Source organism: Dasypus novemcinctus, chromosome 17 (genome assembly GCF_030445035.2).
Source record: "Dasypus novemcinctus isolate mDasNov1 chromosome 17, mDasNov1.1.hap2, whole genome shotgun sequence".
Lineage (NCBI taxonomy): Eukaryota > Metazoa > Chordata > Mammalia > Cingulata > Dasypodidae > Dasypus > Dasypus novemcinctus.
The window spans coordinates 17,942,569-17,955,372 of record NC_080689.1 but is presented as its reverse complement, the minus strand read 5'-3'; the positions used below and the strand labels follow the sequence as shown (position 1 = coordinate 17,955,372).

General features: G+C 38.8%; 1 protein-coding gene across 1 annotated transcript in view; it reads left to right on the top strand.

Annotated features, from left to right (window-relative positions):
- The window catches only part of LOC101428818 (calpain-13), a 389,789-nt gene extending 377,369 nt beyond the window's left edge, over positions 1-12,420 (top strand). Inside the window, exon 35 of the mRNA XM_071208756.1 lies at positions 12,332-12,420. The gene's annotated coding sequence lies outside the window, so the exon portion shown is untranslated. The remainder of the gene's footprint in view (positions 1-12,331) is intronic.
- The last annotated feature ends 384 nt before the right edge of the window (positions 12,421-12,804 follow it).

The window sequence follows — 12,804 nt, the reverse complement described above, 5'->3', positions numbered from 1 at the left end:
GAGGCCTGGGGTTTGTACCATGGACCTCCCATGTGGTAGACGGACACCCTAACCACTGGGCCAAGTCTGCCTACACAGGGAATGTATTTAACGTATTAAATCTATTGCAATTTATTTTGAATTGAGTTCAATAACTTATACATACAAAATAGCTGTATCCCTCCACTCCTCCCTTTTATGTTGTTCTTGTCACAAATTACATCTTTATGTATTGTGTGCCCATTAACAAAGATATATACTTGTTTTTTTTATACATTTGAATTTTAACACGTAGATTAAAAAAACATTATAAATGAAAAATGAAATAATACCGGCTTTTACATTTACCCATGTTGTTACACTGAGATCTTTATTTCTTTATCCAGCATCAGGATACTGTTTAGTGTCCTTTCCTTTCAACATTGAGGACTCCCATTAGCATTTCCTGTAAGACAGGTATTGGCAATGAACTTACTTGGTTTTTGTTTGTCTGGAAATGTCTTAACATCTCCCTCTTTTTTGAAGGACAGCTTTGCTGGGTATATTATACTTGGGTAACATTTTTTTTTCTTTCTGAACTTTAAATATGCCCCCTCCACTGCCTGCTGGCCTCCATGATTTCTAATGAGACTTAAATCTTAATCTTATGAAACAAGGCCTATATATGACATATTGCTTCTCTTTTGCTGTTTTTAGGATTCTGCCTTTGCCCTTGGCATTGGATAGTTTGATCATAAGTTGTCTCAGTATAGATCTGTTTGTATTCATCCTGCTTGAAATTGTTTGAGTACCTTGGATTTGTATATTTATATCTTTCTTCAGACTTGGGAAGTTACCTACCATTATTTCTTCTGGTCTTTATTTTTCTCTTCTCTTTCTGGGACTCCTATGATTTAATATACTGTTATGCCTGATAGTGTTCCACAGGTTCCTCAGGCTGTGTTCATTTTTTTTTTTTTTTTCATTCTTTTTTCTTTCGGCTTCTTACCCTGGAATATTTCAATTGTTTTATCTCTGAGTTTGCTGATCCTTTCTTTTGCCTTCTCCAATCTGCCCTTGAAACCTTCTATTGAATTTTTCACTTCAGCTATTGTACTTTTGAATTCCAGAATTTCCATTTGGTTCTTCTTCATAATTTCTATCTCATTATTGAAGTTCTCATTTTGTCCATAGATTGCTTTCCTGATTTCCTTTAATTCTTTGTCCATGTGTTCCTTTAGTTTGTTGATCCTAATTATGAGAGTTGTTCTAAAATCTTTGATTAGTAATTTAGTTCTAGAGACTACACTTCCTTTGGAATATTTCCTGTTAAATTCCTTTTTTTTTTTTCCTGTGACTGTCCCATACTTTCCTGTATCCTTGTATATTTTGTAATTTTTGTTGAGAAATGGATATTCTGAGTACCTTGTTATGGTCACTCTGAAAATCAAGTTCTCCCACTCTTTAGACCACCAGACTAAAAAAAATAATAGTAAAAATTAATAAATAAAAAAAATAATGATGTGCACTGCTTCACCTAGTCTCTTGTTATGTTCCAGTGGGAAGCCAGAAGCTGCTACTTCTGAGGCTGACCCCTAGACCAGCATCCCTGCTTGTTCCTCAGGGATCCTCAAGAACAAAAAGTATAAAAGAGAGAAAGGAAAATCCAACCAACTAAAAATTGAGGCATATTGAAGTTTAGGCAGAAGACACTGCTTCTGTGGGAAACTGAGGCTAGTGTCTGTGCTGGGCCTTCAGGGAAATGCCAGACCAAACAATATAGGAAAGAAAAAGAAGAAATGCAACCAATGAAAAAGTCCCACTACATGTGGTGTGAGGCCAGAAGCTGCTGCTGCAGAGAGAGCCCAAACTAAGGTCAGAGGCCATGGTGTGCCCCTAGGGATCCACCAGACCAGGACACACCCCACACAGAAGGAAAATAAAAACAGCTAAAGGCGGTGCACTAGCACTTTTTGTTCAGATGGATGCTGGTGATAGGCTGGAAGTGTTGCTGCCCAGAGACCCGAAACTGAGGCCAGCTTTGGCAGTGGTTCCTCAGGGATCCCCTATACCAACCTCAGCCCTCAGTCCCAACTTTTACAGGAGGAGATTTCTTCTGCCAGCCCCAGCCTTAGCTGGCTGCTCTAGGAACACAGGACAGGTAGACAAAGCCACAGCCATTTCTGCAGCCACTGCCATGGGCAGAGCAGTGCTGGCCACTGGCTCCTGTTTTCACCTGCTAAAGCTAAACTCTTGACAGCTTCTTGCTCCCACAAACAATACTGAAGTTGTTCTAAACTGCATTGTGATTCCAGGGTCACCACATAGTTAATTCCAGTCTCTTTCCAACTCTCATTTTTCTAATGGAGGGAATGATTCGTAAAACTTCCTACTCTTTCATTTTGCACCTGCACCAAAGAAATTCTTTTTAAGATCCCTGAATAAAGATTTGAATGAAGACTGACATCATGGAGCAGATGAGATTGTCAGAAATGTGGATCAAATCCTCATGTGCAGACTGAATTGAAAGTTGGAGTTTGGATTTATCTGTGGCAATGGGAAAACTTCCTACCCCCACTTGAATACATAACCTGGTGGTTACCAGGCACCTTACAAGGCCAGGGTGTTCATTTTTTGAGAGCTGGCCTTTTTTTTGAAATATATTTTTTATTGAAGTATAGCATTCATTCATGAACATGCATAAACAATAAGTGTATAGTAAAGGTTGTGAGCTTACAAAATAAGCATGCATAACATCATACAGGCATCCCATAATTACCCCTCCATCAACATCTTACATTGTTGTGAAACATGTGTTACAAACTAAGCAAGAGTATGGTCAAAATCTTACTCCTAACTCCCTGTATTAGTCAGCCAAAGGGGTACTAATGCCAAATACCAGAAATTGGTTGGCTTTTATGAAGAGTATTTATTTGTGGTAGAGGCTTACAGTTACTGTACCATAAAGCATAAGTTATTTCCCTCATCAAAATCTATTGCCTCGTGTTGGGGCAAGATGGCTGCCAAAGTCTGTCAAGAGTTCGGACTTCTTGGGTTCCTCTCTTTCCGGAGCTCCATTTCTCTCCAGGCTCAGCTGCTATGCTCACTACACAAGGCCAGCTGTAGACTATTAGGTGAAAGGCTCTGTCTCTCTCCCCTGGTGCTTCTGCCATTTCTAATGAGCCATCCCTTTACCTCTGTGTCCTTCTTCTGTGTGTTCACTTCCTAGCTTGCAGCTCAAAAACTCCCAACACTGTCCTTTGCCATGTCTTTTCTCTGTTGGTCCCCACCCACCAAGGAGTGGGGACTCAATGCCCTACTGACATGGCCCAATTACAGTCCTAATCATAATTTAATCAATTATAAGTGATACCTGTAACAGACCAGTTTACAAACATAATCCAGTAACTATTTTTAGAATTCATAAACAATGCCAAACTGCTATAGTCCCTCTCTTATATTTGGTGTATTTTCCCCTTACCCACCCTATTTTTTAAAAATATATTTTTATTACATGATTGTTAGAAAACAAATATTTGTTACAGATTTTGAGGTAATATCATCAGATTATTTCCACCAACCATGGTCCATAGTGTGCATTTGGCAGAGTTTTCCATAGCGCCCCCCCTCATTATCAATGCAGCACATCTTTGGCATTGATGCAAGAATATTATATTATTACTAATAACCACAGTCCATAGGTCACAGCAATTTTATTTTTCCCATTCTTCTCCACATTCCCACCACCCTGTAATAGTGATGTACATCTGCTGTAGCTCACAGAAGGGCACTCTTGCCCCTGTACCACCAACCACAATTCTCCACCTCTGGGTTCAATGTGTTATTCAGTCCCTAGATTATTCTCTAGCTTTCTTTCAATTGACTTTTACTTCCCCAGACTATCCTTTTCAGCCACAATCCCATTTATAAATGAGCTTCTACTCACTATGTTACCATCAACTCTATCCATTTCCACACTTTTACAGTCAAGTTAATTAAAACTCCCACATACATTAAGCATCCATAGTTCTTTTAAAACCCTAACCCTAGGTTTTAAATCCATGTATTTATTCTTTGTATTTAGTTCATATTAATGAGACCATGCAATATTTCTTCTTTTATGTCAGGCTTACTTCACTTAGGAAAATGTCTTCAAGATTCATCCATGTTATCATATGTGTCCGATTTCATTTCTTCTTACTGCTGCATAGTATTTCACTGTATGTATATACCACAATTTGTTTATCCATTCATTGGTTGATGGACACTTGGGTTGTTTCCATCTTTTGGCAATTGTGAATAATGCTGCTATGAACATCAGTGTGCAAATGTCTGTTCATGTCGCAGTTTTTAGTTCTTCTGAGTATATTCCTAGTAGAGGAATTGCTGGATCATATGGCAGTTCTGTATTTAGCTTCTGAGGAACTGCCAAACTGTCCATCACAGAGGCTGGAGCATTTTACAATCCCAATAGTGAAGGAGTTTTCCTATTTCTCCACATTCTCTCTAGTGCTTATTATTTTCTGGGTTTTTTAATTTTTAATTTTTTATTAATGGCCATTCTATGCAGTATTAGATGATATCTCACTGTTTTTTTTAAATTTCTTTCTCTCCCTTCCCCCTCCCCCCCCCCCCCCCCCCCGCCAAGTTTTCTGCTCTCTGTGTCCATTCACTGCATGTTCTTCTGTGACTGCTTCTAACCTTATCAGCAGCACCGGGAATCTGTGTTTCTTTTTGTTGCATCATCTTGTTGTGTCAGCTCTCCATGTGTGTGGTGCCATTCTTGAGCAGGCTGCCCTTTCTTTTGCACTGGGTGGCTCTCCTTACAGGGTACATTCCTTGTGCATGGGGCTCCCCTACGCGGGGAACACCCCTGTGTGTCAGGATACTCCTTGCATGCATCAGCACTGTGCATGAGCCAGCTCCACATGGGTCAAGGAGGCCTGGAGTTTGAACCACAGACCTCACCTGGGGTAGGTGGATGCCCTATCCATTGGGCCAAGCCCGCTTCCTGTGATATATCACTGTTTTGATTTGCATTTCCTTAATAGCTAATGGTATGGAACATTTTGTCATATGCTTTTTGTATTTCCTCTTTGGAGAAATGTCTTTTTAAATCTTTTGAGCATTTTAAAATTGAATTGCTTGCTCTTTTATTATTGAGTTGTATGGTCTATTTATATAAAATAGAAATCTGCTAACAGGGAGATGAGGATGTCAATATCCGAGAGTGTCTACAGCTGTGAGCAGCAGAATTACATCTATCAGCCATGTGGGATCTAAGCCCCCTCAATTTAGAGGTGGAGTGGATATCACCATCCCAGTGTCTTCAGGATGAAGGAATAAAATATGGAATAGAGTGGACTTATTGGTATTCTACTATGGAAATATTGTGACTCTAGCAATGAAAGAAATTATAACATTGATGTGGAGACAATGGCCACCAGAGTTGCTGAAGGCAGGGAGAGGGAAAAAGAGGTGTGATATGGGGGCATTTTTGGGACTTGGAGTTATCCTCAAAGATATTGCAGGGACAGATGCAGGACACTATATATCCTGCCATAACCCACTGAATGGACTGGGAGAGAGTGTAAACTACAACATAAACTACAATCCATGTTGTGTAGCAGTGCTCCAAAATGTACTCATCAAATGCAATTAATATACCCCACTAATGAAAGAAGTTGTCTATGTGGGAAGAATGGGGAGTGTGGTGAGTGGGTTAAGTGGGAACCTCTTATATTTTTTAATGTAATACTTTTTGTAATCCATGTATCTTCAAAAAAAAAAAGGTAATAAAAATATTTTTAAAATTTTTTTAATTTAAAAGGGAATCAAACCTTTATTGGATATGTAGCTTCCTAATACTTTCTCCCATTCAGTGGGCTGCCTTTTCACCTTCTTGATCAAGTCCTTTGTATCACAGAAGTGTTTAAGTTTGAGGAGGTTATCCATGTGTTCTTTTGTTGCTTGTGCTTTCAGTGTAAGACTTAAGAATGCACCCCACCTGCAAGTTTTAAAGATGTTTCCATACATTTTCTTCTAGGAGCTTTAAGGTTCTTGCTTTTATATTTAGGCTTTTGATCCATTTTGAGTTAAAGTTTATATAACGTGTGAGATAGCAGTCTTCTTTCTTTCTTTTGGCTATGGATATCCAGTTCTCCCAGCACTATTTGTTGAATAGACTGTTCTGTGCCAGCTGCATGAGTTTGACAGGCTTGCCAAAAATCATTTAGTCATATATATGAGGGTCTGTTTCTGCATCAATTTGGTTCCATTGGTCTGTCTTTATGCCAATACCATGCTGTTTTTACCACTGGCTAGGTAATATGATTTAAAGTGCAGAAGTGAGAGTCCTCCAACTTCACTTTTCCTTTTTAAGATGTTTCTCTTCCAGATAAATTTGTAACTGTGTTTTCAATTTGTTTAAAAAATGGTGGTGGAATTTTTATTGGGATTGCATTGAATGTATATATCAATTTGGATAGAATTGACAACTTAATAATATTTAGTCTTCCAATCCATGACATGGAAAGTCTCTCCAATTATTTAGTTATTTTTAAAGTTTCTTTTAGCAATGCATTGTAGTTTTCTGAATACAAGTGTTTTACATCCTTGGTTAAGTTTATTCCTAAATATTTGATTATTTTAGTTGCTATTGTAAATGCAATTTTTTCCCTGATTTCCTCCTCAGATTATGCATTATAATTATATAGAAATACCACTGATTTTTGCATATTGATCTTGTATCCTGACACTCTACTGAAATTGTTTATTAGCTCTAGCAGTTTTGTTGTAGATTTTTCAGGACTTTCTAGACATAGGATCATATCATCTGCAAATAGTGAATGTTTTAATTTTTCCTTTCCTATTTGGATGCCTTTTATTTCTTTTTCTTGCCTAATTGCTCTAGCTAGAACCTCTAACACTATATTGAACAACAGTGGTACAGTGGGCATCCTTGGCTTGTCCTTGATCTCAATGGGAAAGCTATCAGTATTTCACCATTGTGCACAATGTTAGCTGTGGTTTTATCATACATAGCCTTTATCATGCTGAGAAAGTTTCTTTCGATTCCTATCTTCTGTTGCATTTTTATCAAGAACGGATGCTGTATTTTGTCAAATGCCTTTTCTGCATCAATTGAAAAGATCATGTGATTTTTCTTCTTTGATTTATTAATGTGTATTATGCTGGTTGATTTTGTGTTGAAACACCCTTGCATGCCTAGTACAAAATCCACTTGATCATGACAAATAATTCTTTAATGTGTTGTTGGATTTGATTTGCAGGTAATTTTTTGAGGATTTTTGATCTTTATTCATTAGAGAAATGGTCTGTAACTTTTCTTTTTTGTAATACCTTTATCTGGCTTTGGTATTAGGATGATATTGGCGTCACAGAATGAGTTTGGTAGTGTTACTTCTTGTTCAATTTTTTGAAGAGCTTGAGTAAGATTGGTCTTAAATCTGTTTTGAATGCTTGGTAAAATTCACCTGTGAAACCACCTAGTTCTGGGTTTTTCATTTTGGGGAGCTGTTTGATGACTGTCTCAACCTTTTTACTTGTGGTTGGTTTGTTGAGATCGTCTATTTCTTCTAGGGTCAGTGAAGGTTTTTGCACATTCCTAGGAATTTTTCCATTTCATCTATGTTGTCTTAGTTTTTTGGCATTAAGTTGTTCATAATTCTTATGATCACTCTTATTTCTGTGGGGTCAGTAGTAATGTTCCTACTTTCATTTTTATTTCCTTTATTTGCATCCTCTCTTTTTTTCTTAGTCAATCTATATAAGGGCTTATTGATTTTGTTAATCTTCTTGAAGAACCAACTTTTATTTTTGCTAATTTTCTCTATAGTGTTTTTTTGTTCTCAATTTCATTTATTTCTACCCTGATATTTGTTATTTCATTTCTTCTACTTGGTTTGTGATTAGTTTGCTGTTCTTTTTCTAGTTTCTCCATCTGTGTAGTTAGGTTATTTATTTTAGCTCTTTTTTAATGTAAGCATTGAAGGTTATGAATTTCCCTCTAAGCACTGCCTTCACTGCATCCCATAAGTTCTGATATGTTGTTTGCACATTGTCATTCATATCAAAATTTTTATTGATTTCTCTTGAAATTTTTTCTTTAACTCACTGATTATTTAAGAATGTGTTGTTTAATCTCCAAATATATGTGAGTTTTCCCTTTTCCTGCCTCTAGTTGATTTCAAACATCATTCCATTTTGGTCAGAGAAAGTACTTTATATAATATCAATCTCGCTGAATTTATTGAGATCTCCTTTGTGACCCAATGCATGGTCTATCCTAGAGAAAGATCCATTAGCATTTGAAAACAATGTATATCCTGCTGTTTTGGGGTGCAATGTTATGTATGTATCTATTAGGTTTCGTCCATTTATAATATTATTCAAACTATTTCTTTATCAATCCTCTGCCCAGATGTTCTATCCAATGCTGAGAGTGGTGTATTGACATCTCCAACTATAATTATAAAGATCTCTTTCTCCCTTCATTTTTGCCAGTGTTTGCCTCATGTATTTTTGGGCCTCCTGCTTAGGGGCATATACATTTAAGACTGTTATTTCTTCCTGGTGAATCATCCCTTTTATTATGTGAAATATCTTTCCTTGTCTCTAATAACAGTTTTGATTTTAAAGTTTATTTCATCTGATATAAGTATAGCTACCCCAGCTTTTTTCTTTTTTCTTTTGGTTACTGCATGCATGGAATATCTTTTTCCAATGTTTCACTTTCAATCTATTGGTATCCTTGGGTCTAAGGTGAGTCTCTTGCAGAAAGAATATAGGTGGCTCATATTTTCCTATCCATTCTGCCAGTCTGTGTCTTTTGATTGGGGAGTTTAATCTACTAATATTCAATGTTATTGCTGTAAAGGCTGTTCTTATCTCAAACATTTTGACCTTTGTGTTTTATCTGTCATCTTATTTTTATCACTCTTTTGACACTTTTTATTACTGTTACTTATACAATCATTTCTAGATTCTCTTCCAAGCCTCTCCTGTCTTATCTTTTCAGGCTGTACATTCCCTTTCTTATTTCCTGCAAAGCTAGTTTTTTGTTGTTGTTGTTATAAACTCTCTTAGTTTCTGTTTTATCTGTGAATATTATAAACCTTTCCTCATTTTGAAAGATAATATTGCTAGATATCAAAGTTTTGGCTGGCAGTTTTTCTTTTTCCATATCTTGAATATATCATACCAGGCCTTCTTGCCTCCATGGTTTCTGATGAGAAATTTGCACTTAATCTTAATGGATATCCCTTACATGTTATTCATTGCTTTTTTCTTGCTGCTCTCAGAATTCTCTTTGTTTATGGAATTTGACATGCTGATTGTATGGGTCTTGGAGTTGGTTTATTCAAATTTAATAGGATGTGAGTACAATGTGCTTCTTGGGCATGGATATCTATGTCCTTCAACAGGGTTGGGGAAATTTCTACCATGATTTCTTCCAATATTCCTTCTGACCCTTTTCCCTTATCTTCTTCTGGGACACCCATGACATGTATGTTTGCATGTCTCTTGCGGTCACTTAATTCCCTGAGACCCTGGTCAATTTTTCCCATACTTTTCTTCATGTGTTCTTTAATGTTTACTTTTGGAGGTCATGTCTTCAAGCTCACTGATCCTTTCTTCTGCCTCCTCAAATCTGCTGTTATATGCCTCCAGTGTATTTTTTATTTCATTTATTGCACCTTTCATTCCCATATGAACTGCTATTTTTCTATGTATGCTTTCAAATTCTTCTTTGTGCTCACCCAGTGTCTTCTTAATATTTTTAATTTCTTTAGCCATCCCATTTAATTTATTAAGGAAATTTATTTGAACTACATGATTAGTTGTCTCAAACCCTTTATATCATCTGGAGGCTTATCTTGTTCCTTGTCTGGGCCATATCTTCCTATTTCTCAGTATGGATTGTAATTTTTTGTTGCTGTCTTGGCATCTGGATTACTAGATGTATTTATTCTGGCTGCAGTTTCTCCCTTCAGTTTAGAGCTTTCTTGTCTTCTCCCTTGCTGGTTGTGTAGTAGGAGCTGAGGATGTAGGTGGTACTGTAAGCTATGGAGGCTGAAGCTGCTCTGCCAGGGGTAGGGACATAGCTGAAGCTGGGTGTAATAATCCAAGTTTGGAAGACTCTTGTTGCTCAGAGGGACTGATGAAGTTTCACACTTTTTCTTCCCCTATGGGGTGGGGATTGAGCTGCAGTTGTGGGCAGCAATCTATGCTGTGTCTGTCCAAAATGACCACAGTAGCCCAGGTAGACTGACATAGCACCAGCTCCCACCCCCCACCCCACTCCCTTCCCTGCTGGTGATGGGGATAGACCCTCTGGAGTACCCAACAATTTCATCCTCTTGGGGAAAATACACCTCCAGTTGCCCTAAAAGGCTGAGGGAGTACTGTCCCTTTTGCCCTTTAGGGAGTGGAAATGGAACCACTGACACCCATTGCTTCAGTCCCTATAGGACAAAAGTACATGCCATGGCCTGGAGAGAATGAGGAAACACCAGTCCCCTTCTATCCTATTGGGTGGTAGGGGTGGATCCAATGGCACCCAACAAACAGTTCAGACCCTTTAGGCCAAGAGTACCTGCCATTGCCTGGAGAGACTGAGGGCACATCCATACCCCTGTATTCTAATAGGGCATGGGTTGGATCCACAGGCACCCAATAGTTCAGTCCCTGTAGGCTGAAAGTACCCACCATACATGGGCACAGGCCTCCATGGTATAGAGGGCTCTACAGATGAATCTTCTTTGCAAATGGGTAGTCTCCTCCTTCCATTCTTTCAAGGATGTTGCAGAATGCTCTTCTGATCTCCTGGGGCCCTGAAATAGGTGCTTTAGAAAGCTTTGGGTGATTACTAACTGTCCTGTAGCAAGAGCTGACTCTTGGAGCTCCTTACTCTGCCCCCATCTTGGATTTAACCCTGAGAGCTGGTTTTTAAAGAGAAATCTACCCAACCTGGAAAATGGCATGTACACAACAAGGGCAAAAGCCAAGAAAGAGGATACTTTGGAATACAGGAGATACAATACAGAAGCAGGGAAGTCCAAGGACCAGAGCTGTGCAGCAGCATAAGTGAACAGCAATCCAAAGGGTCGCAGGACAAATGAACTTTGGGGGAAAATGGAAGCAGTAGTTTACCTGATTGCTTGATCATGTGTAAAATAGTGCTCATAGGAGATTTGAAATTCTGCCGGAGAGTTTTGAAAGTATTAGGAAAATGACATAGATGAGGCAAACACACCCACACCCACAAAATGGAGCAATTATTAACTCCTGAAAGAACAAAGAATTTTAGAAGAAAGGCAATATGATCCTCTACTATTTTTTCATTCAGCAGTGAATGGTATATACATAGTTGTAGTAAAATAAAATTAAATATTGATCTAACAAAAATGTGATATGACTATATTAGAAAGAAGGGAGGGAAGATACAGCCATGCATGTGGGTTATTAGTGCTCCAACCCCATCTTCCAACAAAAGTCAATAGGCACTTAAAATTGACAAATCAAGAAGTAACTTTTAAGCATATTACTTAGAAAATGGAAGGAAATACCAGAAGAGTGTGGGGAAGAAATTTAGGACAGGAGGGAGGGTGCCGACAGCTACCTTTCCTTAAACATCTTGTATTACCACTTTAATTTTTTACATTATTATTTTTATTTAAAATAATTATTTTATTTTTTACATAATTATTTTTATTAAAAATGAATAAGCCAACTACGTAGAGTCTGAAAGCCGAGAGTATAAGATTCAAGAGAGGAGGAGGGAGCCAGGGAAGAAGTGCTGGAACCTTGATTGCCACATGGGCAGGGCAGGTGGCTGCTTATAGTTGCCTGAAGAAAGATTGATACAAGTTGTCATTTTAAGCCAAGCTCCCTGCACTGGAGCAAAGTCATTCTTCTGAGAAGTCCACAGCCAACAGATGGGGGCTTGGACCAGATGGAGGACAGAGCTGTTGTTATAGCCATCCCTGACCTCAGCCCTTCTCAGCCTGCCCAGGGGTGCGAGGCACATCTGCACCCACTTCCCTGCAGCTCTCAGGTGCTAAAATGAGCTGCAGTTTGGCCCCAAGCAGGTAGGGCAGAGCAGTACATGTGTTCTCTGAGGAATTGTGGAGAGTGGGGTGGGGTTGTTCCACACCCAGTTTCCCTGACATGGGCCACAGGGTGATGGAGACAGTCCAGGCTGTCAGTAGGTGGCACCTGTCCTCCTCTGCTCTTGGTGGCCTGGGCAGCAGTGTCTGTGGGAGGGGGCCTCTGTGGTCACTCAAGGGAAGGAAAGTCTCCTTTGCCCTCCCTGGGCCTTTGTCACGTGAGCATCTGTGTCTTTCTCTAGGAGAAGCCCCCAGTGATGGCTCAAGAATCTGTCCTTACAAGAAGCTGTCCTGCCTCCACCCCTGCCACCACTGCCAACAGCGTCTTGGAATCAGAATGAGCCTACTGACCGCACACCATATGTGGGTGACATGGGTGCATTCCACCAGGCACCATGTGGAATGACCATGCTTTCCGTGTCTGGGTCCTTATTGTTTCACAGCCAAATAGCAAAATAAAAAATATTTCCCACCAAAGTTCTCTCGCTGGGCACTTTCTCTTAAAGCAGATGAGATCAAGGAAGGGGAATGTCTCCGATCTTCTCAGTCCTCATGAATTTACACGCACTTTCTTCATGCATGAGCTCATGTGATTGAACAATAGAAATGTAGTATTAAAGCAGGGTAAATATTTTTCAATTACATCCATGTGCAAGGACTTAAAACTCTTTAAATTCTAACATCTTACTTCCTATAACTTAGGTAAAAGTTCAGT